General features: G+C 37.5%; 1 protein-coding gene and 1 long non-coding RNA gene across 2 annotated transcripts in view; both read left to right on the top strand.

Annotated features, from left to right (window-relative positions):
* Window positions 1-18973, top strand: part of Atac3 (Ada2a-containing complex component 3) — a 215746-nt gene extending 196773 nt beyond the window's left edge. Inside the window, exon 9 of the mRNA XM_065237690.1 lies at window positions 18906-18973. The gene's annotated coding sequence lies outside the window, so the exon portion shown is untranslated. The remainder of the gene's footprint in view (window positions 1-18905) is intronic.
* Window positions 6023-6842, top strand: LOC135714331 (uncharacterized). Its single transcript, XR_010518815.1, has 3 exons — window positions 6023-6178; window positions 6625-6699; window positions 6784-6842. It is a non-coding gene; the product is annotated as an uncharacterized LOC135714331 (long non-coding RNA).
* Window positions 18974-23181: the final 4208 nt, after the last annotated feature.

Genomic DNA, 23181 nt, shown 5'->3' with positions numbered 1-23181 from the left:
TTATCATTAGGCGTTAAAATTTAAAAAAAGATACATTGGCATTAGAGATGAAAAAAGTGAAAATAGAAATCTGGAGAATCGAGGAAAAAGCTATAAATTAAGGATATTTTATCTCAAGAAGATTTAGTTCATGCAGTTGGTCATTCGTAAATTAAAATTTATGGTAAGCTCAAAGACAAATGTTCATGATTCGATAATCAAGAACTCTCGATTACTTTTTCAAAGTAAACAATGCATTTGATCGTCGATTTGACGTAACTGATAGCTCGCCCACGCATACTAACAGTACTATCATGTAGGGGTAAATTTACCCTATCTGATGGTAGTGTTAGCATGCGTGGGCGAGCTACCAGTTACGTCAAATCGACGATCAAATGCATTGTTTACAAAAGCTGATACGTCCCTTCGAAAAAGTAGTCGAGAACTAATCAAATTTGAGATTCAAGGGTGATCCTTTGGTATGTAAAATTATAACTCATCCCCTTGGTATGGGGTGACACACGAGAGTAATGGCACTCGTTGGCAATCCTCGGGATGCAGCTAAACTCAAACGTGAACTGCAAGGGCGATCCCTTGGTATGATGAAAGTGAGAAACTTAATGCGAACATTTAGGTTTACTCTCACTATACACTAAAAAAGTTAAGGATTGTGTCCGAAGCACGACCGCGTTATTGACGCAGGACTGTGAGATTGATTTTGTTGTTTAATTCAATTGCAAGATTAATTAATTCTAAAATCAATAATGTTTCAATTCAATAATCAATGTTTTGAAATTCAATATAAATCATAACCCACTTAATAATGGAACAAACTCTTTTGCTTATAACAGCGCTCCTAGTGGTCGTTTTCGGAAGCTTTTGACGTATATTTGTTGACAACAAAAAGAACAATAACAGGGTATTTTTTTCAGTTTATAAAACACTCTTGTTTTCGAGACAGTCACCATGCAAGAAGAGCGTTGAAAAAAATCGTGCACAGTCATCTGGAAAATCCATCGTGGTCCACGTTCAAGCTGGCTAAAGTGTTGAATTTTCTTAGAAACACCGTATGTTGCGTGCTCAAAACGTACAAGGAAACCTTGACTACGAATCGAAAGCCTCAAAGTAAACGCCGGACTGGAACTGCCAACCATCAGCTCCATTAAAAAGGTCGTGAGATCCATCCGAAGAAACCCAGGAATGTCCGATCGTGATTTGAGTAAAAAGTATGATGCCACCCGTAGTACAGTGCAGTGAATTCACTACCGCGAATCGATCACTCAAGCAGAATACCTATATAAAGGCAGACTTTGGACAGCTTCTAGGACCAATACTTTACAAGGTGAACGCTCGAGGAGGTGTCCGCGGCAGATTCAAATTTGTTTTTGTAGATAAATTCGCACGCAAATAGGTATATGACCTAGCCCGCAATTTGAAGCTGCAGCCAGAAAACAAAGGTTTTTTTCACTGATAAAATGATGAACTCGGAGGTTTACAAAACCGCATGTCTCCAGAAGTGAATTCTGCCCTTCATCCAGTCACATGATGGTCTGGTGACATTTTGGCCAGATCTTACGAGTTGTCACTACAACCCGGAAGTACAACAATGGTACAATGACAACGGAGTCAGGTTTGTTCCGAAAACCCTCATCAAAACGGCAGCTCAAATGAAATGGTGGGATGAAATCGCCAAAACAGTGGACGAGACCGTTGTGCGCCGCTTGATCGGTCATATTAAGGGAAAAGTTCGAGAATTCCTTCGAAATCGCGACGAATAATTCGTTTCGTATTTTTCTTCTTCTTAAAATATAAAGAATATTATGCACTAGAGAAGGTCCAGTAAAAGAGAGGAGCTGATTCAAAATAAACTGCCTAGGCAACCAATGCTTAGGTGATTTCTAGCAACAATGCAATCAAGATAGGCACTGCTCGATTGGCTCTGACAGTTCGTTTGGCTCAAAACTTGCCAGTCCGCTCCTCTCTTATATTAGACACTCTCATGTATGCACTTGAGAGAAAACCGTTTTCAAATCCGTTAAATCAAATCCGAAATAGACCCAAATGATGTTACTTCCATTACTAAGGCTGTGAACCATTTGCCGAGTTAAATTTAACTCGTGGTTAAAAGTGACATTTCGAAAATTATTTTCTACGTTCGAAAATCTCTGTGCTATCGATTGACCGGTTTTTGAGAAGAACTTAGCCAAAGTTGTCAAAATTTAACTTCTTGTCTGTCAGAAGTAACCACGCTCGGATAGCAGGGTTAATCGATAACTTTCCATCTGTCAAATTTTAACCAAAAGTTAAAATAATCCACCAAATGGTTCAGAGCCTAAGTGTGCCATGTTTTATTCAGTTGAAGCATATAGAGATAACTAGAAGAGAGCCTAGAAGCACAAACGAAGTGACAGACGACTTATGGCGAAGAAATCCATTAAAATAATGTGGTTCACTGTAATAGAATTTTCTTGGAAGCTTGTGCCATCATCCACCAGATGGGTTAGTTTTTTTGTTTTGATTTGAACAAAGTTGATTTTGTGTACAATGATTCTTTGACAGTGTGCAAAGAGTGCGTATCATTTTGTCATTTTTTTATGCATTTCAGTTTTGAGTAGAGTGAAAGAGATAGAACCAAAACCTTCTAGTAAATTCGGTGAAAATGCTAGTTCAATCTAGTAGTAGTGTTGCCATGTGGTACAATCCAGTAGTAGTGGTGTTGCCATGTGGTACACTGAAAAATTGCAATAGCAGGTTAGTCACCAAAGTTTTCGAGCCGCTCCGTCTGTCACTTCGTTTGTGCTAGAAGTACAAACGAAGTGACAGACGACTAACTGGCGAAGAAATTAATTAAAATAATGTGGTTCGCTGTAATAGAATTTTCTTAGAAGCTTGTGCCATCATCCACCAGATGGGATAGTATTTTTGTTTTGGTTTTGCACAAAGTTGATTTTGTGTACAATGATTCTTTGAAAGTGTGCAATGAGTGTATCATTTTGTCATTTTTTTATGCATTTCAGTTTTGAGTAGAGTGAAAGAGATAGAACCAAAACATTCTAGTACATTTGGTGAAAATGCTAGTTCAATCCAAAAGTAGTGTTGCCATGTGGTACAATCCGGTAGTAGTGGTGTTGCCATGTGGTACACTGAAAAATTGCAATAGCAGGTTAGTCACCAAAGTTTTCGAGCCGCTCCGTCTGTCACTTCGTTTGTGCTAGAAGGGTCCCAAAGAAATGTGCTCAAATTTTTAGTTCAGCTCTGGTACTATCTTGGGTCCCAAGCTAATCGATGCACCCCTCGAAACATAGGAAAATCCACGAACCCCTCATTTTATCTGTCAAACTTTCATAGCGAATCAAAACAAACATAGTGTAGTACTAGAATTTCGACTAGAATGGGGTACGCTTAAGGCCCAAGCGCAATAACAGCGGAAGCGGAAAAGCCCGATCCTAGTAAGCCTGCTTGTCGGACTGAAAACTAGTTAGAATCAAATCGACTTCGGTTAGGCATCTTGATGCCATTTGTGACAACTGTCAAACTTTCCGTTTCCGTTCCGCTTCCGCCCATATTGCGCTTGGGCCTTTATAGATGTACTTGGGACCAATAGTCTAGTCAAGTAGTGTGTCAATTTAAAATCGTTAGTTTCCACCGGTTGGTTGAAGTTTCAATTATCAAAATTAAAAATTAGATTCCAAACATGTACACTCAACTTTCAGTAATAATATTTATTTTACATAAAGTATGACTATAATTTGCTGATTGAAATATATTCTATATAACAAACCGGTTTAAAATCTACCGCCAAGGGCCCATGCATTAATTATGTCACGCTTAATCGAGCAAAAAATTACCCCCGCCCCCCCCCTATCATGAAGTTTTTCCTATACCTAATGCATTGCTTGTCACAAAATCTTAGAAACCCCCCCCCCCCCCTTAGAGCGTGATATAATATATGCATCAACCACAAGCTATGAGCTAAGAGTGACCTCGAGGTGGGCGAACCCTAATAATATTGTTATGATTATTTTGCTCAACGACGTGTTCGGGGTATCATCCAAACCATTTGTGGAATAGTTCTATTATTTGGGTTATCGTTCGATTATGGTATTTTTTTATTAGGGGAAGTAATCCGTCACACTTTTCATTTTACGGATTTAAATAAAATTTGGTTCATAATTACGGTAGATTGTGGATAATTGGGATAAATTCGATTAGTAATGAATAGTACCACGCACCTTTTTTTTTTTTTTTTTTTCTTTTTTATTATAGTCACTTTAACACTCTTGGGTCATTCGTGACTTGTCCGGGGGTGAGATTTGAACTCGTGACTTTGGCGTGAGAGGTATGGATGTTAACCACTACGCCGGGGTCGCCCCCACCACGCACCTGCTGATTTTATCCAATTTCATCGATAACCTTGGATATGTAATAATTATCGAGCATCTTGCTTATATTATTTTTAGTGTGTATCATGTTAACTGTCACTTTCTTGAGCAGCTGTTTTGTGATAGGCGAGGTGGGAATTTTTATTTTAAAAATGTTATGGAAATAAATACTGAACTATTTTGGAAAGAGGTCAGCAAAATTACGGAGCCAATAGGCCTTTTTAATGCACTATCAACGTAGAGGCACCACGCGAGTTCGAGAGGAAACGTCAACCAAACCGTTTGTGTACATCAGAAGAAGGATTTTTCTCACCGCAAATTAAAGCATTGTTCATTGGACATTTTGCCAATTTCCATCAGTTTTTGTCTTATTTTACGATTTTCCACACATAACACATTGAATATTTTTCAATATAAAACATCGTGACGTAAACACTTTCGCCATCTGTTGAGTGTACTGTGTGCTTTCTGAGCACAGCGATATTTTTTTCAAACCCATACACTTTCATCTCGATTTTTAAATCAATATTTAAAGCAAAATAATAACTTCATTATTTGACACTAAACTGACAAACTGACAGCTCGCTCACATACAAAGTGAAACCGAGGGGCGCTAATAAGGTGATTTTTGCGAATGTAATCGTTCTTATTTAAAATAGTTCCAGTGTACCAAAATTGATGAAATTTTGGGTTTGGGTTCCATTTTTAATGCAGATTAAGAATATGCATTTACCTCAGTACCCTTAAAGAAACCAATTGATGTAATTAAAAGTGTTGAGAACTAGATTGAGAATGTAATTAATGTACTTTAATTACAAAATGTCGACTGTAATTGGGTTGTTTAGGGGTATTTCGGTAAACACATATTCGTTATCTGCATTAAAAATGGAACCGAAATCCAAAATTTCGTCAATTTTGGTACACTGGAACTATTTCAAATAAGTACGATTACATTAGCAGAAATCACAATATTAGCGCCTCTCGGCGGGACTTTGATCTTGATTTAAAAATCGAGATGAATATCTACGGGATCGATAAAAATATCGATATGCTCAGAAAACGAAGCTGATGTATTAAAATTGGTATATTTTACGAAGTTAAACAACCCATTTAATGGAGTTAAAAAGAAGTTAATGTTCTACATTGTGTAATTAATGTAATTATAGCAGTACACAGCAAAAAAAAAAGTTGTTGAATATTACATCGAAACTGCTGCAACCAGGTCAATCCATCGATTGTGTAATATCACATTGTACGATGTACATCGATTTTGCGAACAAAATTACATCCATTGATGTAATATTGTATCTGCTTTTTGCTATTACATCATTATTTCATACATCAGCTTGAAATACGTTGATCGATATTACATGTTTTTGTTGTGTAGTTAATGGAATTAATTTAATTACAGCCGTTGCCTATGTTGGAGTTAAAGATTATTGCGTGCCCCTATGATCTATCAGAAATCGATAGCACGCAGTGCAGAACAAGATGCCGAAGAATCATGTATTCAACCAAACGCCGCCACCGACCACGTGTTCGATTTCCTCTCTTTCAAATAACAACTCATACAGTTTCCGCCAGAGGCGCCACGGTGCTTGCGTTTCTCGTGCGCATGTCAGCCGAGCATGCGTTTTTTGACTTTGACGGCTGATGCTGAACGTCACGCCGCAGCGGTGGAAAAGAAAATGTAAAAAAGCAGGCGAGCCAACCTTACAAGCTCGAGCCTAGAAAACTTCCTCTTTCATTCAACGTGTGTCCAGTAGTGAAGACGTTCTTTTCGTCCCTTTACTACCCAACCCAAAATGAGAGCTAAGGTGAGACTTGTGTAAAATGGAAGAAAATTAGTTGGAAAATAGTTGAAGACTGTGAGAATCGGTGATTTTAGTGAATATCAAGAGTGGTTCGCAGAATTAATACGAGGATTTTCTTGTTTTACGAGAATATCTGTTATTTTTGCACGTGTTGAAGTTGTCGGCGTCTGCAACATGTTTCTGCTTCAATTTCAATAGTTCTAATGGAACACCAAGCGATAACTATTTGCATCCGATTACTCTTGATTGTTTTGTACTTGAAAACAATATCTTCGTCTGCTTTTCAAAGAATTCAAGTGCAATGCGGAATTTCTAACTTAACCTCAACAATATCGATTTTCTTGATTCTCCAACCGGTTTCGGCTTGAACACTAGCGTGGCATTTGCAACTTCTAATAATGATAATTTACAAATAAATCGACTAATGACCGTTTATTCTATCTTTTCAGTGGCGTAAGAAGCGTATGCGAAGGCTGAAGCGAAAGCGCAGGAAGATGCGTGCGAGGTCCAAGTAGATTACTCGGGTAAGTTTTCCACTATTCCAGCCTCTCAAACGCTGGTTCCTAATGGCTTCTTTTTTTCGATTTTCTATCTCGTCCCCTCAACAGATTTCGAGCGTCGTCTATCCCTCTGAATTAAGGATAAGGACCCATACATGAATACAAAAGCACCCATCGTCATCCCTTGGTTGATGGCGCGTGGAATCGACTGCTGCCGGAGGAATTGGCTTCCTCTTCCGATGGCGGTACCAGTACAGCCGGTTCCCATCGTGCGCATTTATATAGTGGTGAAGTGTATGAGTGAAAATAAATGCACGTCACCCCCCCGGATGTTATCGGTGATGCGACTGATGCTGATGGGCGATGGTGGGAAAAAAAATTTAGAAAACGTGTGTAAATGATCCCGTTGATGACACAATCCCTCTGGAAGTGCAAGTGGTTCGCACATGCCGGTTACGGTTCGTTGATGGCTATTTTGCTGGTTCTGCTGTATGGAATTTGGTTCACTTTGTTTCCAGGATCCGGCATGGATGTTCGGATGTGTGGCTATTCGGTTTGCTTGCCTTGAGAATCTCACTGAGTATTTGTAGAGTTGGCCAGTGAAGTGAATCGAGTAAGGTGTGATAGGTGATTATGCTCCTTCGATGGTGAACATATTCAGTTCATTGACTCCACGGTCCTTGTTCTAGTTCTGAGAAAATGTATCTGCTGGGTAGCAATTTTGTTGTTTAGTTTCGAAAAACATACCGGTTTTTATACATCGTCTAAAAGGGTACATTCATCTCGATTTTAAAATCAAGATTTAAATTTTCAATTTTCGCCGCTAAATCTTATTAGTTGGCAGTCCGCTCCCATTTACAGTTCCAGTGAGGCTTTATATGCGGCGTTAGTGATTTATGTTAACGTAATCGCACTTATTTAAAATAGTTCACCAAAATTGATGAAATTTTATATTTCGGTTCCATTTTTAATGCAGATTACTAATATGTATTCACATCAATAACGTTAAACAACCCAATTTTTAATTGTATCTAGTCTATGATAACCTGCTGGTTGTATCTTTTATCAGGTCAAGTAAAATACAAGTGTTATAGACGCAGGGGTTGACGGGGCAAGATGGCCACCGTAACATAATTTGTATTTGTAATTAATACATTAAAACATTGCATATCCTAGTTTGTTCATGTCTCTTCCTAAGATGAAGAGCAGGCAATAGGGGGACTGTTGTGAACCTATTTTCGGTCAAACGTGAACTAGCACTTGATTTGTCGGGCGAACGTATAGAAACGCAAGAATTTTTATAACAGGTAATCTATTTTCTTGTATTTTGACAGTCGACTGCTTCGCCCATAACGAATTAAAAAAAAGCCTATGTCGAAATCTCATTCATTTTTGCGTCAATGACAAAGATTCATCTGGTAACAAAAAGTGTAATTTCGAACATTCTGTGTCACATTGTTATCAAAGTAGTTCAGGACGTAGATGCTTGTTCACATTAACGGCTCAATGTAATTGTGTTGTTCAAGTTATCTAATTTCGTTACAAATTTAGTTAATATAAAAATCTACACATGTTCGTCACTGACAGCATTGTCATTGACAATTGACATGGTTTGCCTGGACTGCGTCTGTTAGCTCAAATGAGTGACCAAAACAGAATTATCAGAGAAGAATTAAAATCGTCACAGGCAAAAAAAGGCCAATAGTCTCCTCTTCCTCTTAGGTCTGTTCTAGCACCTATCCTTGATACGGAGCATTGATACAATTTAATGTATGTATTAGGTCGATGCGATGCTGACGCGGAATGCGAAGCGTCAATTCGAATGTTAAGAATAATAAAAAAAAAAAAATTTACGAGCTTGACGCAACACTCGGCTTTCTGCGTCAGCATGGCAGCCGTCTTAAACTCAGGGCTGATAGCGGGTCACTTTTTAGTGACTTTGTCACTTTTTTGAAGGTGGTCACTAAAAAGTCCCTATTTTCGACAAAAAGTCACTATTTTCGCCATTCCCGCTTGCATTGCAATGTAAAATTTGTTAAAAAATAAATAAAAATTGTAACAGTGCTACAATATACTTAGTTCTTAGTTGGAAGTTCATTAAACTAACTTACGAAAAAGTACGCAGACGAAATAAAGACGATGCATCATCAAAGCACACTTTTATTTGAGATTTCGCACCTTTTAGGAGTCCAGATTCAACTGCAAAATTAAATAATCAGTGTGACCGGAAAATCGGGATAACTGGAAAATGCCGGAAATTCGATGTCACCGGGATAAACTCGTGAACGTCGATGCCAAATAGAAAAAAGGTGCTTCTTCCTCTCTTTAAAAAATTTCAAGACCCTTGGATACAGTTACTTTAAAGAACTATTAAAAGAACTTTTTTCTAAAGCAGTTTTGAACAGATTTTAGAATAGATTCTAGAGATATGTAATACCATGGTACTTCGGACAGTAATTTTTCAGGTGAAAATTTCATAGTTGTGAGTTGAATACCAAGGAAAGGAGCAAAATTCAACGGTAATTCCAACATATATTCAATTAGAATTTTAAGAATACTTCTAACGGATTTCTTAGAAAATCCTTAGAAAATTCTGAGCTAAATTTCAAGTAGATTTCGAAGAGTATTCTAAGGATATTCCGGTGTTATTTTTTTTTCAGATAATTCAAAGGAGAATCCCAGCAGCATTGTCATTGCCCACATCTTACTGGACCTTATTAATGAATCATTACAAACTGGACATGTGCCACAAATTTGGAAGGAATCCTTAGTGGTCCCTATTCAAAAAGTTGCTCGAACGATTAAAGCCGAAGAGTTTCGTCCCATCAACATGTTGCACACATTAGAGAAAATTTTAGAACTTGTTAAAGGCCAGCTGTTGGAGTATTTAAAAAGTAATAGTTTGTTGATACCAGAACAATCGGGATATTATTCGGATATATTCCCTCCCCTTGGCTAGTTTTTGCACCTTGCTGTTGGTGGGCGGGCTTAATTTCATGCTTTATAGCGGAGTGTTGGAGACGGTAGGTTTATGGTCGGCGTTGCTGGCTCATGCCACGATAGAATGGCACCATGATCACGCAATGGGGATTACTAAGCTTCCCCTCTCTGATAAACCACTGCATGAGAGAACCAAAGATCTAGTCTAGCGGAGTGTTGGAGACGGTAGGTTTATGGTCGGCGTTGCTGGCTCATGCCGCGATAGAATGGCGACATGGGCAGGCGATGGGGATTACTAAGCTTCCCCTCTCTGATAAACCGCTGCATGAGAGAACCAAAGATCTAGTCTAGCAGTGATAGTATCACACTTGTTACTCCTTTTATTGAGAGCCGCGTCGTAGTACGCTTACGTATAGGCACTGACGTTGGGTGTGATACTGGCGGGTTTTGCCGCAAATCACTCTTATTTTATTTATTTTTACGCAGATAGATTTATTTGGGTTTGCAAGGGAATTATACTATTGAAATATTTCAGAAAGTGCCCAACAGTGCTCCTTCTATTTGCGTGACAAGCTTTCATTGTTGTTTTCATTGAAGTATTACTCAGAAAACAATGTTAAACATCATTTTTGTACATGGTATTGTAACTAATCTTATATGTGCTTCATTTTGATTTGGGATAAGTGTTTGAACTATGGCTCGGGATTTCCACTGCGGTGTGCTTCTATTGTGACATACCCATATGTATTTTTGTGGGGCCACATAGTGGAAACGTGAGAGCGTAGTTGGAACATTTACCCTATACAATATACAATTTAAAATTAGCTTGGAAACTAACTTCAAAGTGAAGCATTTTAGTCACTTGAAGGTGTCATCTGGGACGAACAAAGATATAAGATAAGATATGTAAAAGCCAGAAGTACTTGAAACACGTTAAATTGTAATTTAAAAGCATGGGTTATGTAGGTAGATTAGAGATTTCAGTTATTTATTAAATAAACTTCAATTATAGAATTCAGAAAGTTAATTAACATAAGAGATAGGACGCGGGGGTCCGCTTAGGGAGGCGAGTAGCCTATGAAGTTGTATAATAAATCTTCCTATTTAGTGTATTTGTTAATTACAGACAATATCAATAGCGAAAGTCATATCTTCAACCAGGCGCTTACGAACAAGTGAAGTTTTAGGAAAGATGTGTTAAATATGTTGATAGGTTTGAAAAAAGAATTAGGATGGTTGTGCTTTAGTTTTCGGTAAGGTATGATGTGTCAACAAAGCCCTTTTGAGCAAATTTTCAAACATCAAATTGATTGAGTGATTTATTGAAAGACATTGCGTTGCGAAAATTGACAAGTCATACATCTAACATAGTAGGAGTAGCAGTGTCGCATAATCTTATCACAATTGCTGCAAATAGTGCTTGAGGGGCCAGCAGGGCTGAATACGGATCAAAACTAACATAACTACTAACACTAAAATGATCCCGGAACTAACACTTATCCATTGCACTTTTAGCTATTTATTAGTTTTATTTTTCTACTAAGTCATCTATGCTTCTTTCTATTGTTTGGATCAAGTACAACTAATACTAATCTACCTTTATGTATGTTTTACTCCCTTTTAACCCATTATCTTTATGAATGGCGAATCATATGACGTGAGACACGTACAAGCTGGAACTCAAAGAATTACTTCGAACAGGATGTCAAACAAATTCAGGACCAATCCAAATGAGACCAGAAACCAACAAAGCATCGGGGAGTTATATATTCTGGGAGAGGTATTTGATAAATAATCAAAAAGTGGTAAGTTAAAATCAGAGCCAAGGATCATGAGAGGTAATTGTCAATAATTCATTAATTAGTAGAAATCTCGATAACTTTTTCAAGGGAGCGTATCGGCTTTTGTAGGCGGTGCGTTTGGTCGTCGATTTGGCTTAACTGGCACTATCATCAGATAGGGGAAATTTTCCTCTACCTGCTGGTGGCGTTGATAAGCGTGTGCGAGCTGCCGGTTGCGCCGGATCGACGATCGGATGCATTGTTTGCAGGAGCTGGTGCTTCCCTTTGAAAAAGTAATCGAGAAATAACCATATTATCCTGTAATTGATATTACTATTTTTATATATCAATGAAATTAGTCATGACAGAGTAACAGATGGGGAAGGACAATAGACACAAGTTGACACAATAAACAAGACAAGTGGGGGTTAATACATAAGACAAAATGACAAAATAAGTGACGACAGAAGACAAGACTGGGACAAAATCAACATTAAAAAAAAAAAAAGAATGCGCAATTATATTATCAAAACTATTTGAATCAGCACAAAAACAACAGTGACCAAATGGGCACCATAGCCTAGGAACGTCTGTGTGTTGATTTAAAATAGAGGCTCATAGAAGCAAAATTTATCAATAAAAGGGGTCCAGTGTAGAGTTTTAGCAAGTTGCTGCCACTGGATCACTACAAAAAAAAAAAAAAAAAAAAAAGTTGATACCAGAACAATCCGTGAAACCGCGTTGAATTTGGTATTAGCGAAGTGGAAAAATAACTTTCAGTGTAAATTGTTGCTGTTTTTTTGGATCTTAAACGCGCTTTTGAAACAATTTCTAGGCCCTTATTGTTGAGATCAATAAAGCGCTCTGGAATTACGAGTACTGCATATAAATGGTTTGAAAGCTATTTGTCTGACAAAACTCAGCGGACTGTTTTTAATGATTCTGCTTCCAGTCCCGTGGGGAATAACCTTGGAGTGCCCCAGGGAAGTGTATTAGGATCCCTGTTATTTATTATGTATATTAATTACTTGTTTTACGATTTTGCGATATTAATCTTTTCGCAGATGATACTGTGTTATTCAATACAGCTAAGGATTTATATGATGCCATTTCGACACTTGAATGAAGATTTGCGTTCTCTAAGTAGATGGTTGAAGTATAAGCAGTTGAAATTGAATACAAGTAAAACTAAATTTATGGAAATTTCGCGGAATCGAGTAAATGAGAACGTCTCTGTTGTAATTGATGATGAGACTTTTCATCGCGTTCGGGAGATTAAATATCTTGGCGTGATTATTTATGACACACTTAAGTTCAACTCTCACATTGACAATCTCATCATTGCCAAGAAGCATGGAATTCTATGTCCACTGAAAAACGATTTAACTATTGCCAGTCAAATACAGATATACAAATCAATCATCTCTCCTCATCTAGACTTTTGCCCTTCCATTTTATTTCTAGCCAATGCAACACAAATATCGAGATTACAGCGCTTGCAGAATAAAATAATGCGTTTGGTTTTGAGATGTAATCGATTTTGTTTGCTAACTGGTTGAAATGTCATATTAATTATCTTAAACATAAATCGTCGAGCTCAAACCTTTGTAGGGGTAAGAGATGGGACCATCATCATCATCATTATCAGCATTTCGAAGAATTTTTGGGGTTTCCTAGCAGAACTAAAAAAAAAATATTCCTAAGATAATTCCATGGGAATTTCAGCATAATATTAAGTAAATGCTGAGGAGAAATCCAAGTGAATTTTCAGGAGAATTCTTCAGGCAATTCCTAGCAAGAATTTTTAATAATGTAATGAGCATTGCAGAGCGAATTAAAATAGTAGATGTTGTAAAAAATTTTAAAATCATATTTTTTTCCTTTACACTAGTCAATAATACCTATCAGAATTTCTAGCTCAATTTAAAATGTTTCCATTATACATTTGGATTGTATTTCCGAAAAATGCGTGAAATTAGGATCATAGGTTAATGAAACTATGATACTTTATGGTAGAAACATTCGGAAAAACCTGTCCAAAGACGACCTAATGACTTATTCAGCCTTGTTCGGTCCAGTTGATGTTCGGCACATGAATAGCAACTCCTGTTGTAGAAGAATTCTGCTTTTTTTTTTAAGTAATTCAAGAATTAGATCTGGATAACTGTGTTATTTAATATTTTAAAACGCTATCTCGACGTTTCATTCCTCACTTCGTAAATAGTTCTAATAATTAGGTAATGTCTTCTTATTAGGTAACCAAGCAAACGCGGAGCACCTTCTTGATGCAAGTTCGCAGATCGCATAAAGATTATCATAGTTCATATCTAAAACGCGTGACGTGTTAGAGAATAGATTTACTCTAGACTTTAATTCAGGAGACCATAATCATTTCAAATATGGTAAAATATCTCTGTTATTGGAAGTCGTGTTACACAGTGTTGTTAGTTTTTAATCTAGTTGTGCAAGATCTTGCAATATAAACTTTTGACGAATGTGTACAGATAGAAAATCAATGCCTACATTTTTTTGGGTGACTGACAAATAAATTAGCATAATTCTATTTCTGAAAGTTTTCTGATAATGTTAGTCACATTTTGGTAACTTTTTAAAATGATTTTGGTCACTTTTTAGTCACTTTTTATAACGATTTTAGTCACTAATTCACTATTTTTATTGCTTAACACTGCTATCAGCCCTGTAAACTGGATTTTTTTTAATAAATAAGAAAAGTAACTTTTGTACACCTTTCAAAGTGTTTTTTATGTTACTTCATACGCGAAGTTAACGATTTTCAGAGTTGGTTGGAAATGCTAACATGAAGCTTTAGTGTGATGATTTATTAGCTAGAGAATGATCTTTAGAAGAGGGAAGGTGGATAGTTCCGTTAGAGTACGGCAGTATGAAAATTGAATAGAAGTTGAAAATGAGCGAAGGGCCATTAAAGCGACAGTTTTCAAGATAGACGCACATTTTTGCCTAGCCCGTACGATGTACGCGGGGACTTGAAGTATGTCTCCAAGTCCACAGGCAAAAATGTGCGTCCCTCTTGTTGCTCATAAACTGACTGCGGCTGTGGAATAGTTCTAGCGACGTTTTCATCACTACCTAAAGCCCCACGCTGCGAGAGCATTTCCAGTCGATGGTGTGTTATAATGCAGTTCTTTCTCTTTTGTACACCGTTTTAAACACCTAGTGGCAAGATGAGCATACTTACGGGGCAAGACCAGCGTTGCCAGATTGTTTTAAAACTTATCGGTATCAAAGGTTTTAAAAAATCGGTATTTAGGGAAATTGCTTTGTTTGACGGCTTTCTCAGTCATAAAACTCTCTTTAATTTTTTCAATTTAATTTTTAAAATCATCGTTGTTTTTAAGTGTTGATCAAAATTGTGACCAAGTAGTTTTTTTCAATTAAATATCATTTAATGAAATCAAAATATGGAAAATTAGTCACATTAACGACTTAGCTATTAATAATAACGACAAACAATATTTTTTTATTGAAAAAGACCACAACTCATGGCCGAAATGTCGGGCAGATTACATCGTAGTCGTTGCAGTGTTTTAAGACTGAGAAAGCCGTTAATCAAAGTAAAATTTTAGTTTTTGAACTATGATCAGAAAATTCCGGAAGAAAACTTCGGGAATGTTTGAATTAGCTTCTGAATGGAGCTGAAAAAACATCCAAAGAAAGACGAAAGGAGCTCTCCTGGATGAAATTCGAGAAAAGCTGGAAAAACATCCGGGAAACTTCCAAGACATGTAATGAGAAAAATGTTAATAAACTATCGGAAAAAAAACTGATGTCACATCCATAGGAAGCCAGAAAAGTTTCGGAAACCGGAAGTAAATTTCCAGAAGTAGCCATTTCCAGGGAAAGCCAGAAGAAGCTCGGAAAAACCTTCCAATAAAAATCGAACCAAGAAAAAACATTTGGCTTATGGTCAAACTTCCAGAAGAAGACGAAAGAAATTTCTAGGAGAAAACGAAAGGAACTTCCTGGAGACGCTGGCAGAAACTTCCTAAGGTAGATTGAAAGAAGCATCTGAAGAAAGTCGGAAGCCAGAGCGCTTACGGAACAGTTGAAAGAAATAAGGACATAATTCATAAAACATCCCTGAAGACTGTTAAGCGGCGCCGGTGGTGTAGTGGTAAGCGTGATTACCTCTCACCCCAGCAGGCCTGGGTTCAATCCCAGTCGGCGCCGCCGGGATGTTCTGAGGCTTAACATCTCTGATCACGCTTTCCTTCGGAAGGGAAGTAAAGCCGTTGGTCCCCGGTTCATGAGTTTGATGGGTCGATAGGTAGGGCCCAGATGTGGCAGCTGCATCTCTGGCGTCGGTAGCATTGGTGCTCAGCACGGAAAACAAGATCGACGAAAAACAAATAAAAAAAAATCCCTGAAGACTCCGTAATTTCCCTGAAGTTTTCGGAACATTCCTGAAATGCCCTTAGGAACATTGCATAATTCCTAGAAATTTCCTTAAAAGTTCTTGTAATTTTCCTAAAATTAGGGGCTGTTTTGGAGTTCTCTGGTCATCCTCGAAGTGCTCGGAATTTCCCTGATTATAATGAGACTACCGGAATAATCATCTAATCATTTTTGAAGTTCTCTGGACTTTTTTGAAGATAACTAAATTTTTTAAGTGCTCTCACAATTTTCTTGAATTTATTGTAACATCAGCATTGAAGTTTTTTGATCTTCCCGATTATTTTAATTAAAAAAAACATCGACACTGCCATTAAAAAGCATAGAACTTCCCATAAAATGTTCTAATGTTCATGTAACTTCCCTTAAGTTTCCTAAATTTGCATGAGCCCCTCAGGACATTGCTGAAGTTTCGGAAATTGCCTGAGTTTCTCGGAACTCCTTTATAATTTCCGAAATTTTATTAATTAATTGATCTGTCCTGATGTTCGCTGAGCTTCACTAAAGTTCCTGAAAACCATTAAATTTTCTGAAGTTCTTTGGACTTGTGAAGTTTCCAAAATATTTAGGATGTTTCTTTAAGTTCACTGCAGTTCGCTGGACTTTTCTGAAATTTCCGGGTTTTCGAATTCGATCAACAGAAGTAAATGAAACTGTCTTTAATTTATCGAAACTTACACAAAAGTCTAGACTTTTCTGAAGTTTCAGAATTTCTTAAATGTTCCTGCAGCTAGTGTGGATCCGCAATAAAACTCTGGTAGCATCCTTGAAGAAGCTTCCAAGGTCCTTACCTTGAAGACAATTCCAGCGAAAGGTGGAAATTGAAAAACTTCAGGAAATTTAAAAATGAATAAAAACTTCTGGAAGTTAAATAATATTTTAAAAATGTGTTATGTCTGTTTGTCTGTGGCTGAACCATGAATTTGATACACTAGAACACCTATATATATATATAGTCACCTTTGCTAGTACAGTCAACAGCAGTCTTGCTACATTGAATGGCAGTTCCTTATCATCATCATCATAATTTTGAAATCTCAAATGTGCATGAAGGTTAAGTAAGGGAATAAGAAAGTGTATATTTCTCTATCAAATGCTACTATGGAGACGCATTGCCATTAGCTTTCGCATAATCTTTTTTTGATTCCAAATAAAATTACGAGCCTGGAGGCGAACCAGCCTCAGGCTGAAAGCCTCATAAATAAAGATAAATCAATCAATCAATAAAATTACGATTAGTGTAAACACATTTGCATCACTATGTAGGTGATAAGAGCGAAGCCCTAAACCGTATGGAAACCATCATGATGAATTCGTTCCATGTCGACTCGGTGAAGACTCGTGTAAATAACCTCCCACTCATCGTACCAGCAACAACACAACAATCAATTGAAGAAAGCTTTCTCAAGCACTGTAAGCACCCAACTCCAGTTACGGGAAAGTACCGGGAAATTAATGACCCAAATGGGTGTCGTCAAGAACAGTTCTCTCGTTGAATGGTCATCGAAAGGAATGGTTGGACGCGGTTGGTCGGTGAGATCCTTGATGGCTATGTGGGTGGAGTGGGTGGAGAAGCTGCAACTGTTTGCGACACGTTTTCTTCATCAATTTCGATTTCGGTGTGGATGGTGTCGTTAGCTTCTCCGAAAGCCACGCGTAAGATTAATTCCCTATAGTCGAGCGCTTCGGAGTGGTCTGATTGGTTAATCGACAGCGGTTGGTCCCATATTTTATGCATCAGATGGGTTTGTTCTACTACTTAGCGGTGAAATGAAGCTTCGTGCGTCGAATAATAGAGAGGATCACTTCAAAGTGTTAGAATGAAGATTATTGTGTCGCCAATTTAATGTCTGATTTCTGACTTCCGAACCTATTTCCGATAGCTCTTCAGTGACATACAGATAATGTTTATCCAAATGCACGATAGGGACGTCAAAGCTGTTCGATTATTTTAGTAGTTATTGAATTGTGAGATCTTGCGTATAATAAGAGGTTGGGGTTGCGTCCGGGACTGAATGCATTATTGAAGTAGGATGAAGAGGTTTGATTGTTTTTCCTACTAGTGTAGTATCTGAAATATAAGAATTAACATTGAATAACAATGGCTATGAACAATGTTTTCTTGAAGTTTCAAGGGTCAATATCGCAAGTAGATTAAGTTATATTAAGATACAATTTTCAGCAAAGCTGTTCTTTTTAAATTACCAACTGTTCTATAGAAAGCATAATCAAGCGTGAGCAATAGATTTTAGGGACGAATTGCTTCTGTAACATAAATCTTAACTTTATCTGATTTCCACTAGGATGTGAAAGTTCATGTTGAATTCTATCTAATGCATTATTTGTTGGAAGAAATTTGAGCAGAAATCAGCTTTAGCGATATTTTACAAAGTTATCATTATGGAACCTACAATTCAAATTTAGTTTACCATAAGAAATAAACAAATCCAATTGTGCTGACATTTTTCTATAGCAATCATTGTGAGGTTTTTAAATAGAATAATCATAAGTCTCACTGACCGCACACGTTTAGAGATCGTGTAGGTTAAGTAGGGCCGCGAGAGAAATGAAGTTTTGGGGAAGCATTTGAGCTAAATATAACTTGTGTACGTGGTAAGATTGATACATTAAGATGGTTGAGCACTTAGAATGTCATAAACTTATTCAAAAGTAACATTTTGTCAGATGTAGTCATTCTGAAAGCTTAACGATCAAATATTAATGTAATAAAACGCCTAAATGTATACTATCTCCTATTTGGTTGACAAATGAATATGTGCATAATCTCTTTACAGCAATTCCACGCCAAATGACGAATCGAAAAAAAACTCGACCTTCATTCGCAAACCTAAACCACAATCGGGTAGATGAGAATTTCCCCTACCTGTTCATTATGTTGGTTTGCATTTGAGGACTTCGGTTCGCGAGAAAATGGCCTTACAAGGTTTGTTTACAAAATGGAGTTAAGGCCATTTCAATTGTTGGTCTTGTATTAACGAAAATCATAGAACAATTTTCTGGTAATACTACAGACGAACAGACATAACTCATTGAATATTTTTCACTGTAAAACCACAGACAAACAGACGTAACTCTTCATTGTGTATCTTCGTTCATGCATTTAACGGTTGATTTGAATATTATCAGTTCCGCGAACTACTCGCCGCAGCGCTGGAATCGGATCACTTTGACGTTTCTATATATTCTATAGAAATTTTATGCAATATTGTTTACGAGTTAGCGAGCAAGCTTGTTTTCCGCGAGAAGCCAGATAGATGTCGTTACTGATGTTATATGTTTTGAGATACTATGTTTTCAAGAACAAGTTTTTCAAAGAGTTACGTCTGTTTTTTTTTTTTAATAATTCGTTTATTTTTCCAGGCTTATTTGCTGTAGCAGTTACGTCTGTTTGTCTGTGGTAAAACCATAGACACAGAAGTAATTATTTGAAAAAAAATTTCTTGTAAACATATAGTATCTCAAAACCGAGGGGGTGACTCTAGGGCCCATGCATTAATTATGTCACGCTAAATCGAGGAGAAATGTACCCCCCCTGTCATGACGTTTTTCCTATACCTAATGCATTGCTTGTCACAAAATCTTAGACCCCCCCCCAGAGCGTGACATAATATATGCATCAATCCCTATCTACGATGCAGGAAAGATTTTTTTTACTGTGGTTGCTGCGCGCACGCTGGGTGGATATGAAGAAGATTGATGACGATTCTGTAGATTTCCTGCAAAAAGATGATGCACGGTGGAAGTAGATGCGAGAAATGAAATAAGATTTTTCGTAGATTGATGCGCTAGTGTGAGATTTTTCGATCATTTAGAATTGAGATTTAGATGCGACGCCCCCCTCGCTTAAAACATAGGACCTCAGTAACGACATCTCTCAAGGCCGCCCGCATAAACGATAACCATAAGGAGTGCCTAACAACCTATTCGGGTTATCATCCCAACAATATGCGGTACGGTGGCACGATTTGTGGTATCGTTCATGTATGGTGCTCGTTTATTAGGCCGGAGCAAAATGCATACGTTTTCGGGTTTTTTGATAGATAATGCATGGGCTAAATGTCAAAAAACCTGAAAACGTATCTATTGTGCGCTGGCCTTCAGGCTTCTCGTGGAAAACAAGCTTGCTCGCTAACTCGCAAAAAATATTGCATAAAAGTTCGACACACTTAAACAGAGACCCTGAGTTCGGTAAAAAAAATTACCGTCTTAGATCGGTAATGCTAAAAATTACAGATATTTCGGTATTTTCTCGCCGAGTTTCTCGCTTTATTGCTGAAAACTGTAAATAAAATGACCTAATCTCGGTAATTTCACTTTAATTTAACGAAAACGGTAAACATTTTTACCGGCAGGTTTGTAAATCAGCTTCATCACTGACTTCGGTGAAATATTTTACTGAAGTTTCGGTAAACAAACCGTTTCATTACTGAGTTCGGTAACGATCTTGGTAAACGTCAAATCCACCATATTATGATTTTCGATCGAATTTGAAAACGTTCGTGTTTGTGAAAAAAAAAAAAGTTAAATTATGGAGGCTGTTACGATGAGGGAATCGTTGATATTTTCCGTAAGTAATAAATTTTCGTTTTCTAAATAAATACCGATTACAGATGGCCGATGTTGTTGCTTGTTTTTTTTTCTGTCGGTTCAAGTTCCATTCCCGTTGCCGACGATCTGAAAACATTTGGAATCTTCATGCAATGCTTCCCTGTTTTCAGTGAATGCAGCCAAATTTTTGCATGGGTTGCAGTGACCGCCTCCTTGAAACAATATAAAGTAAATTTCAGTTGAGTCGGTTACCTTTTTACAAAATTACAGATGTCTCGGTAATTTTCGATTTGCATATTGTCCTCAAAATTACAGTTCTCCGGTAAATTCGACTGCACATCAAGCAATACACATTTTTTTTTCCTTTGTTGGGTACATTTTTCCACTGCGACCAGTTATTTGATCTATTGTGGCGGCCCCGGTTTAATGTATGCCACATCAGGGTGTTGTATCACTATTTGTTTGAGTGATTTCCACTAGCTGACTATAGGCATTGTCCCAGTAAGGTATTATAGAACGAATGAACTTTATTGACTCATCCCAGCATCCATACTTCTGAGGGCTGTATTAAACCCTTATCGAAAAAAGTTTTCCTTTTATGAAAAGGTGCTGCACAGTTACATAGTAAATGTTCCGAGTTTTCACTCTCTAGGTTGCAGAATCAACACTTGTCATCTTCCAATTTGCCTAGCTGTTTTAAATAATATTTACTTGAACAGTGGCCCGTAACTAGGCCACTAAAAGTACATAGATCTTTTTTGGAGAGACTAAGAAGTCTTTGAGTTGCTCCTTTATTAGGTGATATAAATCTTTTGGACTGTCGAGCTATTTTAGTGTTTTTCCAAATGTTATCTATCATCGATTTTTCCCAGTTTTTTAGTTCCATTTTGAGGGTACATTCTGAGGCCCCACAAAATGGTTCTGGACCATCCCAATGATCCCAATCTTGCTAATAAATCTGCCTTTTCATAACCTTCAACCCTACAGTGCCCAGGTACCCAAAATAAGTTAACTGTACTATTTTTAGCCACCTGCTGTAGTAATTGAATGCATTCCCAAACCAGTTTAGAACAACATGTAACTGACCTCAATGCTTTTAGGGCAGCTTGACTGTCAGAGAAAATATATCGACAGTGAGCATGCATAAGGGCCTATACGCGATGATCGATTCTCTTCGTCGATTTTCTCTTTTGTTAATAACTCGCTAGATTTAATGTTTCTCGGTGCGTTTGCTGTTGCTTTTGATAGCCAATACAACCTGTTACTACTCTGCATTGAACAAATTCTAGAAAATTGTTTCGTTTAGCTGTAGCAATGCAAAGAGAAAATCGATGAAGAGAATCGATCATCGCGTATTCGCCCTTATGCATGCTCACTGTCGATATATATTTGTATGTTTGTAATTACGACGTAAACAAACCGTAGCACATTCAATAATTGCCTGTATTTCTGCTTGAAATACGGTTGGCCACTTACCCATAGATATTGATATGTTGACACCAGGACCCGTTACCCCAGCGCCAACTCTGTTGTTTAATTTGGAGCCATCAGTGTAGAAAATTACTGATCCTGGTTGAATACTAGGTCCCCCTGATTCCCATTCAGTGCGACTAGGTTCAGTGACGTTGAATAGTCTTTCAAAGTTATACTGTCTATTCATCCAGTCTTCATGAGTTAATAAAGAATTAATTTTAAATTCCTTCAAAATACTGAGATGACCCCTAAGGTCCCCATCAAAAAACTGTTTTGTTCTTTTTAACCTTAGTGCGTTTGTTTCGGCTTCTAACTGCACAAATATATGTAAGGGAAGCAGATTTAGCATTGTATCTAGCGTTTTAGAGGGCATGCTACGAATTGCTCCTGTGATGGAAATTGTAGCAATACACATAGGTAAACGTTACCGATCGTTCAGTAAATTTGACAGCTAATTTTGCTGATCCAGTTTACAGATTTTTCGGTAATGTTCTCGATTACCGAAATCATTACCGATCGTTTAGCTGTTGAAAATTCGCTAAATTAATTATCGAAGTCGATGATTTTTTCTAAGTGTGTATAGAATGTATAGGAACGTCAAAGTGATCCGATGCCAGCGCTGCGGCGAGTTGTTCGCGGAACTTATAATATTCAAATCAACCGTTAAATGCGTGAACGAAGATACACCATGAAGTGTTACGTCTGTTTGTCTGGTAAAACATCGTCGCTAAAACATCGCCATCTGTTGAGTACACTTTGGTGGGAACTACACTGAACAGATGGCGGTAGTGTGTAAACGTCGAACGCAAGGGAATTGACTATGTGCGCCACAGGGTGCGGTACTATCAACTGCGATACTTTTAAATTGTCCGTTAAATGCGAGAGTTATGTCTGTTTGTCTGTGGTAATACCACAAACGAAGAAACAGATAGAGCGGCTCGAAAACTTTGGTGACAAACCTGCTATTGCAATTTTTCAGTGTACCACATGGCAACACTAGTACCACAGACAAACAGACATAACACATTGAATATTGTTCAATATGAAACATCGTCGCTAAAACACTATCGCCATCTGTTGAGTATACTGTGATGGGTACCCTAATAAAAAAAAATACCATACCCGAACGATAACTCGCGATAACTCAAATGATCGAACTATTCCACAAAAGGTTTGGATGATACCCTGAACACGTCGTTAAGCAAAATAACCATACAAATTTTATTAGGGTAGTACACTGAACAGATGGCGGTAGTGTGTAAACGTCAAACGCAAGGGTTATTGACTCTGCGCGCCACAGGTGGCGGTACTA

Source organism: Ochlerotatus camptorhynchus, unplaced genomic scaffold (assembly GCF_037179485.1).
Source record: "Ochlerotatus camptorhynchus isolate MF236.1 unplaced genomic scaffold, CSIRO-AGI_Acam_v1.1 ptg000639l, whole genome shotgun sequence".
Taxonomy (NCBI): domain Eukaryota; kingdom Metazoa; phylum Arthropoda; class Insecta; order Diptera; family Culicidae; genus Ochlerotatus; species Ochlerotatus camptorhynchus.
The sequence above is the reverse complement of the archived record's forward strand: the minus strand, read 5'-3'. Positions and strand labels throughout refer to the sequence as shown.